Here is a 12,833-nt window from a genome sequence, read left to right on the forward strand (position 1 = left end):
GAGCAGAATGAATTACTGAAGATTTTAATTGACATAAGGTGCAATGTTGTTGGAATTTCCTAATGTATTTTTTATATATTGTGTGCCTTTACCTGAGCCCACAGTATTCACCAAAAATGCAAGATATTTTTATTGTAGAGCTAAAAAAGAAGTGAGATATGCACATATGTAATAAAATTGATTGATTGATTGATTGATAAAAGAAAAGGAGCAGGATGAATTCCTGAAGATTTTAATTGACATAAGGTGCAATGTTGTTGGAATTTCCTAATGTATTTTTTATATTGTGTGCCTTTACCTGAGCCCACAGTACTCCCCAAAAATACAAGATATTTTTTATAGTAGAGGTGAAAAGAAGTGAAGATTAGCATATATGTGATAAAATTGATTGATTGATAAAAGAAAAAGAGTAGAATGAATTACTGAAGATTTTAATTGACATAAGGTGCAATGTTGTTGGAATTTCCTAATGTATTTTTTATATATTGTGTGCCTTTACCTGAGCCCACAGTATTCACCAAAAATACAAGATAATTTTATGGTAGAGCTGAAAAAGAAGTGAGATATGCACATATGTAATATGATTGATTGATTGATTGATTGATAAAAGAAAAGGAGCAGGATGCATTACTGAAAGTTTTAATTGACATAAGGTGCAATGTTGTTGGAATTTTCTAATATATTTTTTATATATTGTGTGCCTTTACCTGAGCCCACAGTACTCACCAAAAATACAAGATATTTTTATAGTAGAGCTAAAAAGTGAGATATGCACATACTATGTGATAAAATTGATTGATGATTGACTGATAAAAGAAAAGGAGCAGAATGAATTACTGAAGATTTTAATTGACATAAGGTGCAATGTTGTTGGAATTTCCTAATGTATTTTTTATATATTGTGTGCCTTTACCTGAGCCCACAGTATTCACCAAAAATACAAGATATTTTTATGGTAGAGCTGAAAAGAAGTGAAGATAAACATATATGTGATAAAAGAAAAGGAGCAGGATGAATTATTAAAGATTTTAATTGACATGAGGTGCAATGCTGTTGGAATTTCCTAATGTATTTTTTATATTGTGTGCCTTTACCTGAGCCCACAGTACTCACCAAAAATACAAGTTTATTTTATGGTAGAGCTGAAAAGAAGTGAGATTTGCACAAATGCGATAAAAGAAAAGGAGCAGGATGAATTCCTGAAGATTTTAATTGACATGAAAATACACATAAAATAACATCATAGTGTGTTTAGCTCAACACTGTTTATTGTACAGCCGGAATGAAAAGTCTTTGGTTTGCCTCCTTTCTTCGTATTAATAAAAAACCTGTAACACAGAAAAAAAGAGACAAGCACACATTACACTGACTGTCAAAAAACAGCAACCGTAAAATCTGTATGTAAAAGTATTCATGTGACAAGTCTGTTCACATCTATGTGAATTGATTCAGTGGGTGTATGACAAATGACACTTATGTCCTTGATGCAAAAGGAGTTGAATATGCAGAGAGCCTTTAAGCCCTGAGCTTGACATTTTGGCTGCATCAAACACAGTGCAATAATTCCCCCTCGATCCACTGGCTGTCTCTTTATGAATCCCCCAGTTACAATCTGTCAACACACGTCTGACATCCAGGGGGGATGTTTTGTATGGAGACGCAGCTTCTAGCCAGAGACAATCAGCTCGCCCTTGAGATGGAGATGGAATCAAGGACCTCCTCACTCTAACCTCAACCTTTTCAGATAAGCTTTTATTGTCTTGTTAGGTGCAATTATTAGATACAATAAGGCATTAAGAATGAGGGTTGGCAGAAAGTGTGTGTGTGTGCAGCTATCATTTATTTGTTGACACATCCCTTGACTGATTTGAGCTCTGCATATATGAGGATGCCATACTCTCTGTCAGCCAATCTGAACCCATAAGCAGATGGCATCATTACATCTCTGCAGAATGTGTTGATACCAACTCTCCCTGTGCAACCTCTATTTTTTTCAGTCATACATATTTATGCATTTTTCCCGTTTCTAGCTCTGGCAAGACACGCTATTATTCAGGAAGCAACAATATTGCTCAAATAAGATTTAATACAGTACTTAAAGAAAATACTGTTTCTTATACAGTGCTGCCCAGTATTATCTGTAAATCTATTATCTGTTCTTTTTGTAAAAATGCTGGAGGAGAGCTTTGCCAAAAACAACTTCCAGAATCCTCTAAGGCAGGGGTGTCAAACTCATTTTAGTTCAGGGGCCACATTGAGCTAAATTTGTTCTGCAGTGGGCCGAACCAGAAAAATAATAACATAATAATATATAAATAATGTCAACTCCAAACTTTTCTCTATGTTTTAGTGCCAAAAAAGTAAATTTACATTATGAAAAGGTTTACATCTACAAACTATCCTTTCAAACAATGTGAATAACATGAACAAACTGAAAAAATAAGTGTAATTTTAACAATATTCTGCCTCAGTTTATCATTTACACATGTACATTATAACTTACAGACCACAGTGGATCTACAAATACACAAAACATGTAGTAACAGGTGGAATATTATTAAAATTGTACTTACTTCTCTTAAGACATTTCAGATTGTTTATATTTGTTCAGGAGAGTCAGATATTTTTTGCAATATTATACTTTGTTTTTGTGTAAATACATGAAAATATTTACATTTACAAAGAGAAAAAATTGGAGTTGTGAGTATTTATATGTTATTATGATAGTATTTGACTGGTCTGACCAACTTGAGATTGAATTGGTCTGAATGTGGAACCTGAACTAAAATGATATCTTAGTGTAGTTTTTGCATTTCATAAATTCATCCCAAGGGCCAGATTGGACCCTTTGGCGGGCCGGATTTGGCCCCCGGGCCGCATGTTTGACACCTGTGCTCTAAGGTCAAGGAAATAGCATAAGTGTCTTTAGTACCAAAAGCTGTTGTTTCAGTGAGTAACACTGTACAGGAGTTGAGTTAGATGTGCAGTAGCTTTGTGTGAAATCTAAGCAGCAAAAACAACTAAATTAATATGAGCCCAAGATATTTAGTGTTCCAAAAACAAAGTAAAAGACATCTGTGAACCTTGTGTTTGCATGACCCCACTCAATTGCAGATAAATCTGTTCCAGCAAAGTTCCCAGGTATTATTATGCATCAAAACAACAAACCCCAGCTGTAAAAGACCACAATTTTCTTTTAAATATCAACTAAATAAATTGTGAATGAATAAAGATGAAGTGCATGGTGGAAGACACAACCTCCTCCTTACCTATTTGTCAGTTTTTTTTGCCGTCGTTATTTCACTGTCTTTCTGTCCAAATCCAGATTCATCTGTGTGTGCAATAGAACGGGTTAATATAAGCAGGATGCATGTTCATTTTGGTCATAAAAACAGATGCATAAGCGAAGAGATTTCACTAAATACACTAATGCGTATTCTGCTAACAGTGTGATGACTGCATAAACAATGTTGCCAATGGTGACAATCTTGGCAAGCTCACAAAGAAACACCTGCCAGGTTTTTTATTCTCTTTTTTTTTTCTCGTTTTTTTGTAGACTCAAGGCTGCAACCCAGGACTGCGTAATGGAAATGAATCACAGTAGATCCATGTGTTGACTAATGGCAGCGCTATGCAAGGGCAGTGCTTTAAACAGGTTACACCCCAGGATTTTGAGTCTGTGTGCAAACCAAGGAAAAAAAAAAAAAACATTTCATGGTATAAGTAATGATATTTTTTGTAATCTGAATGTGAGAGGGTTAGTATCAGTGGTATTCACTTTAAGAAATGCATCAACATCCGTAGCAGGCTTTAGGATTCAGCTCTTGGCCAGTTTTAGGCTGGCGGCAGGCTGGATATGAAAATGGATCTGAGAGTGCTTTTGGCAAACGCTGCATGAACATCACTGGCACCGAGTTTCCAGAAAAGCTGATCACTTCCAACTCATGGGTGCAGATAAACACAAGTGTTAGTTTTATGAACCAAGACACAAACCGAACGTAATAGGGTAAAAACCATTGAAATGAAAAAGGACTTACATTCACACTTTCCAAGGACTGAATTCAGAGGCAATATTTCTAATTTACAGTGTTATCCTTAGAGCCTTAATAGAGACAGAAGAGAACAGCCTTGAAAAACAAGCAGCAATGTAGTCTGTTTTTATTATACAACAGCTGATCTTTTTTCATGCTCAGAAAATCTGTTTCATTTTAATTAAGGTGAGTTTATTCATATCAACATGAGGCACGTACCAAGCAGTTTTTCTGCTTTTCTGACTGACAGTGGACCTGATGACATGCCTGATGAGTACAATCTTCAGTCCACAGGTGCAGGTTCCTGTGTCTTTTGCTCTAAAAAGATGCAAGCACAATTTGTTAAACAGCAAAATAAAAATGTTGAAGTACAGTACAGACCTGTGCAGCACAATAAAGTGATTTGATAATAAATCACCATATACAGTATACATTTTATTGCAGTACAACCAAAAACTTCCCTCAAACCACTGTCACTGTCAGGGTCACGGTAATAAATCATCGTGAATCCATAAATGCTGGTGCTAAGCTTTCCTATTTCTTGATATTCTGTCTCTTTTATTACTGTTGTTTTTATGAGTATTTTAGTTTGCGTTGCTTTTTATGGCTTTAATAAATAAGTGACTAGAAACCTGCATTTCTTTAACCCTTTCATGCATAGGTCACTACAGTGGACAGTTATTCTACAGCTGTTCTATCGTTTATTCATGGGTTTTGTTGTTTTAGTTCCATATCAGACAACACAGTGAAGCTCATGCATCACCCCAAACACTGCAATACATACAATTACTGTAACTTTGCTGCTCTAGATAAACCTGATCTGCTGTAACATGTTTGAGTGTAAATCAATTGCTAATTGTTATTAGACTGTAATTAACAGTTTTCTGGAACAAAAAGTTTATTTATTTTTTTTTTTTGCATATCCACTATAAACCCAGCAATGCATTTTGTCTTCAGTAGGGGACAAACGTTTGACAGTTTTACTTTAAAAAGGCTGTGCATTGCAAAGGACATTCCATTAAAAAAATCAAACAATAAAAAAAAATAATTTTAAAAATGTATCTGGAAAAACTGTTGCATTCTGCAGTTTCCAATCAAGACAATTTTTTTTAAATGTAAAACAGCTAAAACTGTCAATTTCCTGGGTCTCAGGAGGATATTATCTCCATGAAATGTTTTTTATTTCATAGTTTTCACACAGTTTATCATTTTCTGATGATGAGTTTTAAATACATGTTTCTTTGCTTCAAAAATTAAATGCATGGTGTCCAGTTGAGTGGACATTTTTGTAACTCCATGAAAAACAGGTTCATTAAATAAATAAATAAATAAATAAATAAATAAATAAATAGCATGCAATTGCAACACTCAAGAAAAAAATATTGACTAAGGTTCTCATAATTCATGCATGAAAGGGTTAAATACTAGTATCATATCTGTCTTGTTTATTTATCTCAAATTCTGGCCTGACGATGGCACTAGAGCCCATTTCAGTCCAAAATACTGAAACCCCCCCCCCACAAATCTCACTTATACCAACAGAGATCAAACCACTGGGAAAACCAAAGACGCATGGAAAGATGAGTGTAAACAGACATTTAGTTCAGCTTCTCAGCCTAAATAATATATTTTCTTCATTCAGTTTTAATTACTTTTCTTTCTGTTATTCACTGTACTGTGCAATTGTACTGTTTTTGTCGGGAACTGAGTGTTCTTCTTGAACTTCTTTAAAAATTAAAATGATGTTTTATACTTTTTGGAAAAGATGATCCTTTTTTTTTTTTACATGCAGTCAATGCTCTGAATAAATATGTGGTAAATACAAACACACTCCAGAGGTTAACTACTTTCTGTGGGTGATTTTTGCAAGTTTTTTGTTTGTGGTTGATTGTTTTTTTTCCTGGTTGTGGAATAGGTCAGCGGGTATGTGTGGATGTAGTAATTGAGTGTGTCTTTAATACTGGCATTAAACACACTGGAATGAAAAACACACACTGATAAAAAACAGAAGGTATTGAGATAAACAATTGGCAGCAGAAGGTGTTCACTGGTAATGTGTGACTTTAGTGAATATTATTTTTGATTTGACTTCCTTAGTTTCTGCAGTTCCAACATTTGCCTTCTTCAGAAACATGAATACTCTACTCAGATGATTAATTATTTCTAATTACAATGAAGTTTTAGTACGATTTTGTTTCCTGCTATTTCTTCTGTCTTCATTATTTTAATTGCATGTTTAGGCTTTATTGTGTCTTTAATGAGCTGTCAAAGAACTGCAGACTCTAACACTTGTAGTTGATGTAAATGCGCTTTAATGGAGAGTTCATGAAAATGTGCAGCAAGATGGAAATCGCATTTCAATTCTTTTATGATGTAATACAAAATGAGCCACAAGGAATTCGTTTCTCTGAAGCACCAAACAGGGATGGATAACGTCCTGTAAACTAGGATTTGGTAATAAAAAATACAGTCAATGGATGTTCAACTAAAGTCAAAGTAAGCATCTCAATTCACTGGTGAATGGAGGGTAAATAAACAGAAGAGTTGCATGGGAATAATCAGCAGCAGACCTGTTTTAACAAAACATCTGATTTTGAATAAAATTGTGTTGTGTTGCACTCATTATTTTTAATTTTAGTCCAGATAAATCCACATTACAAAATAAGCATTAACATTAATTTTATTTTTGCATGGCTTGTGTTTAAACATGATTAGGCAGTGTTTTAGGCCAATTTTAGTGTGTGATCGGAATACTATCTTATCTGTAACAGTTTACAATGGATAAGAGACAGAAATTCATGGCCCATACAATATATTCCGGTCTATTTCTAATTTTAATAACCTTTTTTTTTTTTTTTTTTTTTTTTTTTGTTATTTTAGTTTTGTTCTGACAACCAAGATAACCAATGAGTGTTTTTAAGCTACATTAAAGCAGTGTTTTTCAACCTTGGGGTCGGGACCCCACGTGGGGTCACCTGGAATTCAAATGGGATCGCCTGAAATTTATAGTAATTTATAAAAATAAAAATTACTAATAAAAAATATATTATATGGTGAGTTGAGAGAGACAATCACAATACATTAAAGACATGACAAACTCTGAAGCTGAAACTGAAGCACTGTGGTACTGTTTATCTTTCAAATGTTCATTGTGGTCGGTTTCAGATGCTGCAGCTCTTTCATAATTCATAGTTTGAGTTATTGTTGGTTCAGTATTAATTGTCAGTCTTGTAAATCCAAGCTGGACTGACTGTACATATCCTGACCAAGAAAAATAAAAAGCTCACTTTGTGCAGTAATCTACACCTGGCTTTACTGCCTCCGTCCATAATAATATACATTATATAGCCTAAATGTCATCTAAAATTAACGTTTATTTGGAACATAGTATAGCAAACTATTACATGATCAAAAACAAATAAATTTAGCCAAAAAAAAATATGTCTCTGTTTTGAATGTCTGGGGTCGCCAGAAATTTATGATGTTAAAATGGGGTCATGAGCCAAAAAAGGTTGGGAACCACAGCTTTAAAGGTTACATGTTTTGTCTTTTTTAAAATCTAGCTAATTTAACTTTCCTCTTGTGTCAGCTTTCTGTTCTCATCTCTTATGTTAACGGGTCGGTTTTGACCCATGTCTTAAATCAGCTGTAAAATACACTAAAAACGCTTATCTATCATCCAATTTATTTCTCATTTCTTGTTTACCTTGTTAGGCTTCCTTATCCATGAAAAGATTGGTTTTAATATTTTTGGTGTGAGCCTCTGGGCCTTTTTTTTGTCAGTATACTCCTGCATGTGCACTCTGTAGTCACCAACTTTATACTGAACTGACCTCACATGTGTGGACATGCCTGTCTTTGCTTGTTTTTTTTTATTTTTTTTTTTGTGCAAGTATACTGGATAACAAGGCAAAATGAGAATCCCCAAAAGCTCATATGTTTGGGGGAGGAGCTGGCTGTCCGTGTGTTTTCTGACAGTGCACTTATGATTTCAGTTTTGGCTCTAATTATTGCTTTATAATCTTATTTTTATAACTGGGTTGAAACTGACCCTAACAACACAAAGGTTACAATTTCAACCAGAGCATTTCATACTTTAGTGAAAAAAAAAAAAAATTGTATTATTTTGTTGAAGTAAAGGTTCCTGACAAGTCAAAAAGCCTTAATGCAGTAAACAAATTTTATATGGTTCATTTATGCATTTAAAACCTAAAATGGGGCCGACCCTAACACAAGAGGAAGGTTAAGTCTCACTTGACCTCAGTAATTATATATATTAACCCTTTCATGCATGAATTACAAGATCTTTTTTTCTTGAGTGATTTTATTCCTCTTTAGGCATTGAAAAAAAACAATTCAATAATTTATTTTTTATTAAGCTACTTTTAATGGAGTTGCAAAAATGTCCACTCAGCTGGACACCATATGTTTAATTTTTGACGCAAAAAAAACATGTATTTACTGTGAAAACTATGAAATAAAAACATTTTAATGCTACTAATCTGATGTTTTCTCACATTTTAACATACTCTAATACTAGTCATTACTCACTTCATTGAGATAACATGCAAAAAAAAAAAACTTTTGTTGTTAATTACACTCTAATAACAATAACAAGGAATTGATTTACACTCAAATGCGTTAAATCAAGTTTATGTAGAACAGCAAAGTTATAGTAATGCTATCAATTGTAGTGTATGGGATGATGCATAAGTGTCCAATGTATTGGCTGATATGAAACTAAAACAATAAAACCCATGAATACACAAGAGAACAGCTGTAGAATAGTTGTCCACTGTAGTGACCACTATGCATGAAAGGCTTAAATTTGATTGATTAATTGATGTATTTATTTGAAATATGAATGTCAAAACAGAAGAAAATAAATGTACAAAACACTTAAACAGAAGGCATAAGACATATAATACATATCTGAAAAGGAGTGAGAAGAAGCAGAAGTTATAAACTCCCACTTCTTCACCTTAAATTATTAATAACAGTAATAATCTTCCTAGTCTAATCATATCTGTACTATAGATCTATACAGCAGTTGTATGGAACCTAAAGCAGAGGTGGAAGAGAAGATGATACCAGCAAAGACTGCAGAGAAACAGATAAATATATAACTGCATGGCTGTGTGGTTCCCTGAGCTGAGGAGAGCAAACTGAGGGCAACGACCCCTGAAATGTGACATCACAAATGTGAAGAATTCCAATCTGCCTGTTTCAATTCAAATTTATTTCAAAAGGGCTGTGACCATTTTGATAGTTTAACATGAGTTTTGGAGTGTGTGGTCATGTTAAAGGCCATATTTAACACAATGTGTCCCTTTTAAATGTAAAAAAAAAAAGGTTGATCAAAATACTGCTGGCAACACTGGTCAACAATGACAAAACCACCAGGACTAAAATTCTTATTCTTATTATTACCTTTCTTTAAACTCTGAGATACAGTTTATTGAGGAAGCAACCTCATTTACAATATAGCTGAGACACAACATTTGAAACATATAACCTCTTGAGACCCAGGAAAGTGAAAGTTTTAGCTTTTTTGCAATAAACAGTTGTCTTGATTGGAAACTGCATAATGCAGTATTTTTTTTTTTTTTTTTTTCAGATACGTTTTTTAAAATTATTTTTATTCATTTATTTTTTCATGCAGGGGTGTCAAACTCATTTTAGTTCAGGGGCCACGTTGAGCCCAATTTGATCTCCAGTGGGCTCAACCAGTAAAATAATCACAGTGAAAAAAGGAAAATTATTTTATGATCAGGTTTACATCTACAATGTTACCTTAAAAATCTGAATAACACGAACAACTTGAGTTGTCTTAAGAAAAACAAGTGCAATTTTAGCAATATTCTGCCTTGGTTTATCAGTTTATCATTTACACATGTGCATTACGATCACACAAAACATTTAGTAACAGGCAGAATATTGGTAAAATTGCATTCACTTTTCTTAATACATTTCCATTTGTTCATATTTATTCAGGTTATTCACATTTTTTGTAAAAGTATAGTTTGATAATATAAACATTTTCATGTAATTTTACTTTTTTACACCAAAAAAAAACAGAACATTTGGGGTTGTCATTATTTTTAGGTTATAATGATAATATTTTACTGGTCTGACCCACTTGAAATCTAATTGGACTGTATGCGTCTTTATGTGGAACCTGAATTAAAATGATTTTGACACCATTGATTGTTAATATCTTCAGTGTAATTTTTGCATTTCACAAATTCATCCCGCGGGCCGGATTGGATCTTTTGGCGGGCCGGATTTGGCCCCCGGGCTGCATGTTTGATACCTGTGGTTTAATGGAAAGTCCTTTGCCAGGGACAGCATTTTTTTTGTTTTTTAAGTAAAACTATCAAACTTTTGTCCCCTACAGAGGGCAGAAATGCATTGTTGGGTCTCAGGAGGATAATGAACATATCAGAAATACCAAAAAATAAAATTGACAAAGATGAATGGAAGTCAGAGAAGTCTAATTAAAACCAGGAGCAGCTGCAGGTGAAATAAGATGAAATTAAGAATTTAAATAGTCCTAATGATAGAAGTGTGGTCAATTTTAGATGGTTTTGCAGAGTGTTCAAGGTTGCAGGTGCACAGTAAGAAAAACTGGACTTTCCAAATTCAGTCCGAACTGAAGGAACCTGCAGTGTGAGTCAGTCCTTTGAGTGTGAATGATAGAGACTTGCATTAAAAGATACTAAAGAGTTAATATAGGACGGTAAAAGACCAGTGAGGGCTTTAAAAAGAACTGTCTGTCACACCTGTTAGATAGACTTTAGAATCCAGGTCACAATGGTGAGTGTTGTAGCTGTCGTCTGTAATAAATCTCTGGGCTGAATGATAAACAGTGTCAAGTGGATGTAGAGTTGTAGCTGATGCATGCCTGTATTAAATGTCTCCATAATCTAAGACTGACATAAAAATTGCCTCAGTAAGTTTCTTCCTGCAATGAAGAGGAAAGGATGAGTTGTTTCTGTAAAAAAAAAAAAAAAAAAAAAAAAAAAAAAGCCTATTTTTTGTCTTAGTTCAATTACCAGATTAGACACATGATGTTTGGAAGTAATTTTGTCCAGGATATTTATATTCAGAAACTCTTTTAATCATTATAACATTACTAGTAGAGATAATTTGATAATTGTAAGTGATATTTTTTGATTTAGTGAAAAGCATAAAGTTGGGAGAACCACAAAAATACATGGATTTATGGGTCATTCCATCCCATATTGACCAGATTTCAGAAAGTGCCCCACATGACCCCCTCAGAAAATTCTGAAAAAAATCACACTTGTTCACCTACCAGATAAACGAACACATCCAAAATTGTAATGTCATATCTGTAATAGTTTTGGAGATACAGCCCTTTGAAAAAAATTTTTTTTATTTTTTTATTTTGCAAATTTGCTTTTCGGCCAACTTTGAGGAGCTCTATCTCCTTAGGTATTCAAACCACACAGCTGAAACTTACTGTCTGGGGTGAAATCCCCCTGAAAACACCATATTTTGCATCAAAATAATTGTAGGCGCCTTCATGTTTGGTTCATGAGGCCTTGAAATCAGGTGAAAAGGCTAATTCTTCCAAATGTCCTCTCTCTTCAGGTTTGCACTGTGCCATAATGGATGAATGTAGAGACCTCATTTTTTTTTGCATGGATTCTTATGGTCAAGATGCAACAATATACTGCAAAAAGACTACATTTCAATGAAAAGTGTTGCTGTGAGGCAATGAATAAAATGGGTTGATTTCAGTTTTTCACAAAAATATTCTTTATTTGAGCACCCAAATTACCATGTGGCCAGTTAATGAAAATTTTGAAATTTTTACCCTGTCTTCATATATGTTTCAAGATGTTGTGCACAAAATTTTAGCTCTGGGATAGAACTGGTTCTATTTTTGATAATTTTTTTTTTTTTTTTTTCACTGCATGACTATATTTTCTTCAAATTGTATACAAACATAGGTGTAAATGGGATTTTTAACAGTATAATGGCATTGATTATTGCACAAGTTATGATAATACTTGAGATATTTGAACTAGGGTGTGGAACTGCATGATGATCCAGAAAGAATAATTATAGATTTCCCAGAACTGGCTCAGGTTGATGCCTGTAGTAGAGACTTCTGGGAAATTGGATGGAGCTGGTCAGTTGACCCAATTTCACCAGGGTCAATGACATAGATGGAGCTAAGATTTCCCAGAATTTTTATGATGCTGGCCAGCCTAATTTTGGGTATTCTATTCATAATCCTGAACAAACTTATTCACCATGGAGGAAAAATGTGTTGTTGGATTGATCTTAAAGGATGAATGTCACAGAAAGACATTATCAAGACAAACAGGCTTTCTGAAAATTGGTGATTCTGGGAAATCTTAGCTACATTTATGAGTATTTATAAATGTGGGGTGGGGACCATTGGTTGAATTGCCATGGAATGACCCTTATGTAAAATAGGTGCGCTGATTCCAAATCTGTCAACATTTCTCCAGTATATCAAGATTTCGTGTAGTGCACACGTCAAAATTTCAAAACCTGAAAGAAAAATTTGCAGTCCAAAGAAAGGCAAAGCTGAACATTTCATTGGACCTGAGATTGGAATTTACTGGTGATTCCATATTCCATAACAACACTTAGCTCTCTAGAATTAACCACTTTGGACTGATTTGTGCAAGTGGTGCAAAATTTAGAGCCCCAAATTATGATCACCCAGTTGAAGACCTGCTAAAAGCATCTGAAGTGACATCATGCAGCTGGCTTGGTTTTTTTTTCCTACCAAGTATTGAA

General features: G+C 34.0%; 1 protein-coding gene across 2 annotated transcripts in view; it reads right to left on the reverse strand.

The window, feature by feature from the left end:
- Positions 1–1,192: 1,192 nt before the first annotated feature.
- Positions 1,193–12,833, reverse strand: part of khdrbs2 (KH domain containing, RNA binding, signal transduction associated 2) — a 153,885-nt gene continuing 142,244 nt past the window's right edge. Inside the window, exons 11-14 of one of the 2 annotated variants that reach the window (XR_003937590.1) lie at positions 12,502–12,520; positions 4,251–4,356; positions 3,270–3,331; positions 1,193–1,328 (exon numbers count right to left, since the gene is read on the reverse strand). The gene's annotated coding sequence lies outside the window, so the exon portion shown is untranslated. Of the gene's footprint in view, positions 1,329–3,269; positions 4,357–12,501; positions 12,521–12,833 lie in introns of both variants that reach the window. The other variant, XR_003937589.1, reaches the window with a different exon arrangement.

Source organism: Sphaeramia orbicularis, chromosome 15 (assembly GCF_902148855.1).
Source record: "Sphaeramia orbicularis chromosome 15, fSphaOr1.1, whole genome shotgun sequence".
Lineage (NCBI taxonomy): Eukaryota > Metazoa > Chordata > Actinopteri > Kurtiformes > Apogonidae > Sphaeramia > Sphaeramia orbicularis.